Source organism: Fukomys damarensis, unplaced genomic scaffold (assembly GCF_012274545.1).
Source record: "Fukomys damarensis isolate Sample0158 unplaced genomic scaffold, DMR_v1.0_HiC HiC_scaffold_38, whole genome shotgun sequence".
NCBI lineage: Eukaryota > Metazoa > Chordata > Mammalia > Rodentia > Bathyergidae > Fukomys > Fukomys damarensis.
In genome coordinates this window covers 20,672,269-20,681,431 of record NW_022900950.1, presented here as the reverse complement: position 1 = coordinate 20,681,431, position 9,163 = coordinate 20,672,269, and positions in this window count along the sequence as shown.

Below are 9,163 nucleotides of genomic sequence, written 5' to 3'. Positions count from 1 at the left end.
ATATATATATGTGTGTGTGTGTGTTACTAATGACCTCAATTATACAACACAAGTATTAAGAGACATGAAAAGCCAAATAAGCACTAAAACAGTTGTAGTGGAGTACCTAAATACCCCACTGTCACAAACAGACAGATAATCTCGACAAAAATGCAACAATAAAATACTAAAGCTGAACCAAACTTTTGAACAAATGGATGTCTATAGAGTGTGCCACCCCACAAAATCAGAATATACATTCTTTTTACCTCCATATGGGTCATTCTCCAAAATAGACCACATACTAGCTCATACAACATGTTTAAGTAAATGCAAAGTAATTGAAGGTATCCCATGTATATTATCAAACCATACTGCAATTAAGCTGGAGATCAATAGCATAAGAAAATGCAAGAAATTCATAAACACATGGAAATTGAACAACGCTCTCCTGAACAACCAATGGGGCACAGAGGAAATTAAATAAGAAATTGGTCCGTTTTTACAAATAAATGATAATGGCAATACAACATACAGGAATCTATGGGAGAAAATGAAAGCAATTCTATGAGAGAAACACAAAACAGTGAATGCCTACACTAGGAAAACAGAGTGAGCTCAAATAAACAACCTAATGCTGAATTTTAAGCTCCTAGAATGAGAAGAGAAAGACAAATTGAAAGCTCATACAAGGGAGGAAATGATAAAGATCAGAGCAGCAATCAATGCATGTAGTCTAAGAGAAAGAAATACAAAATCAACAAATTAAAGAGTTAGTTTTTTTTTGGGGGGTGGTACCAGGGATTGAACTCGGGTCTTTGCACTTGCAAGGCAGGCCACCAAACCACTGAGCTAAATCCCCAGCCCGAGTTACTTTTTTGAAAGAATAAATAAAATTGATAAACCCTTAGTGAACCTTAGCACCAAAAGGAAAGGAAAGGCTGAAATCTATGAAATTAGGAACAAAAAAAGTCGCATTATGTGAGGCAGAAATCCAGAGGATCTCCAATACCTACTTTGAGAACATGTACTCTAACGAAATGGAAAACAGAAGAAATGGACAGATTTCTAGGTACACTTGAATTACCAAAGTAGAATGGAGAAGATTAAGAAATTCCCAACTACCATCAGTGAAATTGAAAACATAATTAGAAATTTACCAACTTACCAAGGAAAAGCCCATGTCCTGATGGGTTCATTGCTGAACTCTACAAGGCATTTAGAGAAGAACTATTGTCACTACTCTTTAATCTTTTCAATGAAGTTGAAAGAGAAGCAATACTTCCAAGTTGCTTCCTGGAAGCAAGTGTTACTTACATTCCAAAACCAGGGAAAGACCCAAACAAAAAGAAGAACTATAGGCCAATCTCTCTAATGAACATAGATGCAAAAATTCTCAGTAAGAGACTGGCAAATAGAATACAGAGGGACATCAAGAAGATCATATACGCTGAGGAGATTTATTCCAGGGATGCAAGGATGGTCCAACATATGTAAATCAACAAATGCAATATACTATATTAACAGACTCAATGACAAAAAATGTATGATCATCTCAAGAGAGGCTGCAAAGCCTTTGACAAAATTCAATGCTCATTCATGATAAAACTCTGTAAAATTTGGAATAAATGGTCTTTATCTCAACCTGATAAATGCTATCTATGAAAAAACAATAGGCAACATCATACAAAATGGTCCAAAACTAAATACCTTCATTCCAAAATCAGGAACAAGACAAGGATCTCCACTGTCACCACTCCTGTTCAATATAGTTCTGGAAACATTAACCCAGTAATTACACAAGAGAAAGAAATAAAAGTGATAAAGACAGAAAACGAAGAAGTAACACTATCATTGTTTCCTGACAATATGATACTCAACATGCAAAACCAAAAAAACAGACAAAAGATTTCTAGACTTAAAAACAGATTCAGCAGAGTAGCTGGATATAAGGTCAACAATCAAAAGTCTATATCCTTCTTTTACACAAATAACAGACTCACTGAGAGAGAAATTATGGAAATAAGCTTTTCATAATAGCATCCAAAAAATGAAATATCTAGGAATCAATCCAACAAAGGAAGCAAAATACCTCTACACTGATAATCACAGCACTTTGAAAAAAAAAAGAGATCAAAGAGGATATAAGAAAATGAACAGACATCCTTTGATCCTGGGTAGGAAGAATCCACATAATAAAAATGGCCATACTTCTAAAACTGCTATACAGATTCAATGCAATCCCTACGGAAAAACCAACAGTGTATTTCACAGAATGAGAGAAAACAATCAAAATTTCATTTGGAACCAGAAGACATGTAGAATGTCATAAGCCATTTCAAGAAATGGACACATGGCAGAGGGTGTCACAACCCCCAATTTAAAACTATACTACAAAGCCACTGTGATAAAAACACCATGGCACTGACAAAAAACCAGACTTGAGGATGAGTGGAAAAGATTGGAAGATACAGAAAAAAATCCAGATATACTCAAATCAAATACCTCATCTTTGACAAAGGAGCAAACCATCCTCATTGGAGGAAAGATAGCCTCTCCAATGAATTTTGTTGGAAAAACTGGATTTCAACCTGTCAGAGATTAAAACTAGACATTTATTGTTCAATATTCACTGAACTAAAATCAATGTGGATTAAAGATCTTAATATTAAAACAGAAACACCAAAATTACTGGAAGATAAGTTAGGTACAACTCTTGAAGAAATCGGCATACAAAAAGACTTTATAAACAAATCCTCAGTTGCACAGGAACTACCACAAAGAGTCAACAACTGGGTTCTCATCTTATTGGAAAGCTTCTGCACTGTAAGAGAAATGAACAACAGAGCAAAGAGACAATCTACATGCGGAAAAAAATTACCACCTCTTCCTCAGTCAAAGGTGTACTATCTAGAATATATAACGTACTCAAAACAAAAAATCAGAACCCCTAAAAGAAATGACCCAATTAAAAATAGCCATCTCAAAATAACAGATATTTCTCTCACAAAGAAGTAAAAGAAGAAAATAAATATATAAAAACATTTTCAGAATCACTAGTCATTTGAGAGATGCAGAGGAAAACAGCACAGATTCCATCTAACCCCAGAAAGAATGGCTGCTATCAATATATCAACAAAGAATGAATGCTTGTGGGGTTTGGGGGAAGAAAGGAACCCTTCTCCATTGTTGGGAGTGAAGACTGGTGCAACCATTGTGAAAATCAATATTGAGACACCTCAAACAACCAGGATTAAAAGTCCCATTTTATCCAGCTATCCCTCTGCTGGGTATCTTTCCAATAGCATTAAAAGAATCATACCACGGTGATATATGTGCACCCATATTTATAGAGGCACCATTTGTAATAGGCAAAACTTGGAAACAACCCACTTACCTATCAACTGGAGACTATATAAAGAAGATGTGTTTTTATTTTGTTTTGTTTTGTTTTTTTATAAATGGAGTACTTCTCAACCATAAAGAATAAGAAACTAGTGTCATTTTTAGGTAAATGGATTCACTTTGAAGCTATACTCTTAAGTGAAATAAATAAGACATGCATGTGTAAATACTGAATAGTTTCTCTGATGTGAAAAACTAAAAATGTAAATACGGTTCAAATTATATAACTGATGATGTGAAATAGGAAGAAAAGTGCTAAATGAGTAGGGCCAGTGGAAAGAGTAGGGGAAAAGAAAGAAGGGTAAAGAAAAAATATGGGAAAAGGAAAAAATAGAAAAAGCAAAGTCTTTGTAAATATGGAAGTATCGAGGGGGTGATGGAAGGATGGGGTAAATGGAAAAAATATGAACCAATGTACATCATGTAAAAGTACAAGATCCCAGTGATAAAAGTAACTGTACTGTATACCTAAAAAGTACCAATAAACTTAATGAAAAAATAAAAGATACTACATGTGTGTCATTTTATTACTAAATAAGCTTATGTCTTTTGGAAAATGAAAGATATTTTCTGTTCATATTTATCAATCGCAAGTTTATTGTCAGTACTTATATTTGTGTTTGCCATTAAGATAGTTGTTTTTATTTATGATGTGTTACATATGGATTCTTTGAAGAGTTTGAATTTCTGTAGGTGAGTGACAATAAATTACATAAGTGGAATTATATTCTTTGAGTAAAAAAGAGAAACAGAAGGAAAAACATCTACAATAACAAAATGATAGTTGGCAATAGCAAAGATTTTCTTTAAGGACTAACACAATTTTGGAGTGTGAATGTAAATTATTGTTGGAAATATTCAGCTGTTTGATTCATATACAAAAGTAGAATTAGTTAGCTTGCACACAAATGGATATGTAAATGACCCAGTTAAACTTAACTATAAATGTGTAATATGAGCTGGGCTTGATTATTGTGTGAGCCATAGATTCTCAGTCACCAAAATAAGTAAATATGTTAGAGAATGGTACATGCTTAATGGATTTATTGAATGAATGATATTGATTATTGATATTTTCTCTTTACATTTATTCAGTACTAACAAAAAGATATTCCAGCAATTAATGATCATTTACATCTCACTTAAATTATCTATGGAAATACTACTATAAAGCCATTTCCAATACCAAATAGAATTGATAGCAAATCAGATACATTAGAAATTGATAATAAATTAAAAACACATGTATTATGCAATGCAATATGGAATTATATGACCATTTCATTTGTCACATCATTTAAAGAAAATGGATTCAACATATTCATTATATAGAGACTATTGCATTTTTAACTTGACTTCACATTTATCATTAGAAAAGGTAAAATGCAATATTATTGTCATGTTAACCTAAGTTTATTTCCCTATCTTTTATTTGCTAATTTTCTGTTAAAGCAATTGAAATTTTATTTAATTCTATTTTTCAGACTAAAAAATATTTTATTCTGAGGAGACTAGGCAAAGGCTTCATTTATTTATATAAATTTAAGAACAAGACAGTGAAAAAAATAAAGACTATAAGTATCCCCTACAAAGTAAGCAGAGAATTACATTTTTATGTCTTTTTCTGCTCTTAAGTGTTTGATCTTCACTATAAATAATCAATATAACATTTACTGTAGAAAAATGCTTTATTGCAGATAATTAAGTTATTTATCAAAAAGGTTTAAACATTTGTATTGATGCTGTAACTCATACTGATAAATAGCTATGTTATATCAGGAGAATAATTCAAAACAATTTTGAATTTTATACATTACTGTCAGAAATGTATGTCATTAGACATGAAGATTATATATACCAAGACCACACATATCCATAGTTTTTATTTAGGTACATATTGATGTCTATTCTAAATTAAACACAACAATGATAAATTTATGAAAATATACATAGATCAACTGAACAGTGATTAAACTGTTTTTATATATTTTTTTAAATTTCAGATTATAAAATTAGAAACATAGTTTTACTCTACTCAACACATGAATCCAAATAGTCCATCTTTGTACAGAGTGATAATTAAGGACCAAGGATTTTATTTAATATAATCAAATATTTTTAATATTATGCTGAATAATTTTTTGTTATTGATTTTTGCTGCTACCTTTATGAAATATAGACAAGGACAACTTAAATTTTACATTTTGTTTTCTTTTTCTCCTTATCTTTCCATTGCAAAAAATGTACTTGGTTCAGTGATTATAAATTTAGGATACCTTCATATGTATGTTTAAGCTGTGAATATTACCTATTTGTCAATCAATTTATTTATCTATCTTACAATAAATTTCATTTTTCTCTTTTTCAAAATCATGAGCAATTTATGGATTTGTTCATATTAGTATAATTTTATAACATTTATGAATATGTCAAATATCATGAAGTGTGTCTTAAAGTGTCCAACTACTTTCTGATGTTTTTAAATTTATTTATCTATCTATCTATTTATTATTCGCTATTGGGGATTGAACTTGGATCTTTTTGCTTGCAAGGCAAGAGGTGGCACTACTGAATTAAATCCTTGGCCCTGGTGTTCATTTTTAAATTGCAAAGATTTTATTTTGCAGTTACTTTGGCATTACGCCTTAGAAAAATGTCATTAAAAATTTATTGCACTTATTGTTTTATAAATTTTCAAATAAAAATATGTAGACACTTCCTTTAGCCTTTAGTATATTTTAAATTTTAAAGTATGACTGGTGTTCTTCAAAATCAGTCTTATTGACTTACCGAATCAGCATTTACACACCTACTAATACTAATAAATAATCAGAAATTCAGATGAGGTGCTAAGTACCTTTTTAGATTATTCAAATACCAGAAAGGACTTTGAAAAGTATAAAAATAGCATTTAATTTTCATCTTATAAATGTTATTTTAGTTTTAAAAGCTTGTAATTTTATGATGGATATAAAGACACAATTGTGATAGTCCAAATGTATAATGTAAATATGTAAAATGCTGATTAACACAAGCAATTCGTTTATTATTTTGAAAAATATATATATACTTTTACTTCTTGTCCTTGCTACTGGAAATTTAAAAGTGTTCCTCATTTAAAGCCATATTATAATCACATCATTGTTACACACACACGTGTACATATCATTATCCTTCCCATATAGGATAGCTAACTACTTTTGAGTCTATATGGTATTATCGTTTGTGTACATACTTTGGTATGAACAGGATTAATGGCTTTGTTCTGTTTTACTAATCTCTACCTTAAACATCTATCCAGTTGGTTCCATCCTTGTTGTTTCACATTACTAGTTAGTGTTTCACATCTTTCATATAGTCGCTTGGGTGAAACTCTCTACAGAAGGAGAAAGGGCAGTTATCCTGGTCCTTGCTCTCATTGTTTGTTATACAAATTTCTCCAAAACTTAGAGAAGAGACCAGCTTCTCTTAAATTTCCAATCTGAGCATTTTTTTATTGTTAAAATGTAAACTACTATCAAATGGCATACTGAAGAGCTCAAAGCTATTCTGAAGATTTTGGAATTAACCCATTTCTGTACTAAAAAATGTAATTAACTTTCCTCACTCAAATACAAGAAATGTTTTAATCCTTTTAGATGAAGGCAATTCTGGTTTATTATAAAATTATGTGAATCATAAATATAAATGCAAGTTTTTCAACTGTCTTTTTTTTGTACATTAAGGTAGTGACAATGTGGATTTGTGCATTTCTAACTATGACAAAATAAAACCTTTGTTCAGTGTAGTTTTAGGGATTCTCTATGGTCATGTTCAGACTTCATTGTTCATTAGAAGACTCCACCAGGCTTAGAAGAGGTGTTATAGTAATAGTTACTTTAAATCCATGCAAAAGAAACATTAAAATAAACAAACAGGAAAAGCAGATTAATTAAGGTTCAAGAGAAACCAGGACTTTCAACAGCAGAGAATGTTCCCAACAATGTGAACCTCCATAACTAAGATTTAAACAACACCTGTTTCGTCAGACTTTTCATTGAAACCAGTGATCAACATGTTTATACATGTATATTAACATGTATTTGGGTATATAATAAAATGCATATGTATGGTTCATATATGTTCCATGTAATCACTCGTGGGAATGATTATGCTAAGATTACTATTTTCATTACATATGTATACATTCTAATATAGTACTAATAATAATTCTTAGTATGTTCTATGAATACTTCTTAATAAATATGAGTTAGTCTTGCTGAAATCTACCCAGATTCAAAATTTTCTTGCTGTTAAACTATGAAGAGACATTGAGGTATACCTATGCTATATGTGTATGGACTTTTGTCCACATAAGTTTAATTCTGTGCTAAGAAAGGCATCATAGATATATTTGTCTCTTTTACTAAAAATTAGTTCTACAAATGAATGTGATGTTATCTCATGTATCAAACACTTATGCTTATGCAGAATTTTCAATTTTTCATTCTGAAAGAAACTTGTGCATGGCTTTGGTCCATGTAAATTTGAAGCTTAACTTCTACACTTGTCTTTATAGAAATTATAAAGGAATAAACAGCTAACTAATAATTTTAAAATCATCATTGTCCTGAGAAAGTCTATGAAGGTAAATAATACAATGTTCTGGAAAACTCAACTTCCTGGACTTTTGGCTATAGATTGCTGCAACCACTAAAATCATTTATCCTTTCATCTATGAAGTCTATTTTAGAATGTTTTCCACTTTCTAATCATTGAAACTAGAAAACCCCATATAATAGTGCTCAGCTTCTCTGTCAGATATCTCCTTGTGCTTTAGATAATGTTGTGCTACATAATTATTTAAACCATAATTGTACTCTGATAGGTTTTACATTGTACTTTCAGTCAAGTGTCCAGAAACATTGTTCAACATTCTACTTGGAACTCATTTAAATCTCATTTTTATATACTCCAAATGAAAACATTTATCCACATTTTTTTTTTTTTTTGTATCCGGGATCAAACTCGGGTTCTTGCACTTTCAAGGCAGGCAGCAAAACTACTGAGCTAAATCCTCAACCCTATTTATCCACATTCTTAAATTTCATTTCATTATAACAGGAATCACAATCAATGCAATCATATTAGTGAATATTCATAAATTTTTCTTGATTTTCTTATTTACCTCTTACTTAATATTAAATATATAAACACATTCTGTTAACATGTCTTTCAGAAGCTACAATCTCACCTACCTCCACCTTTGCCATGAGAATCGAAGTGACAATTATCTCTCATTTATGCAGTAGATTTTGACATATAATTGGTCTCCTTATTTTATATTGGACAACCTAAGCTTTACTCTCCACTGAAAAATCAGAACTAACATCCTGAATAAAATCTAAAGGATTTATACTAGTCCATCAAAATTGTATAAATTGAATTTTTCTAACAACTATTTTCCCTTCAAATTACTATTCTCTTAACACACTCTGCTACATTTGATATCATTTTATATATCAAATTTTCTATCTTAGCTCAGGCTGCCATAAAAAAATGCCACATACTAGGTGGCTTAAATATTAAATATCTGTGTTATTTTAATTATGGAAACTAGAAAGTATAGGCTCAACATACAGATAGATTATATATATATGTGTGTCTACAAAGATTTATGTTAAAAGATAAATATAGATGCATATGTTGTGTGTATATCTATATGTATACATATATATATACATGTATTTATATTAAAAGATATATATATGTATTTGTATTAAAAGATAAATATAGATAT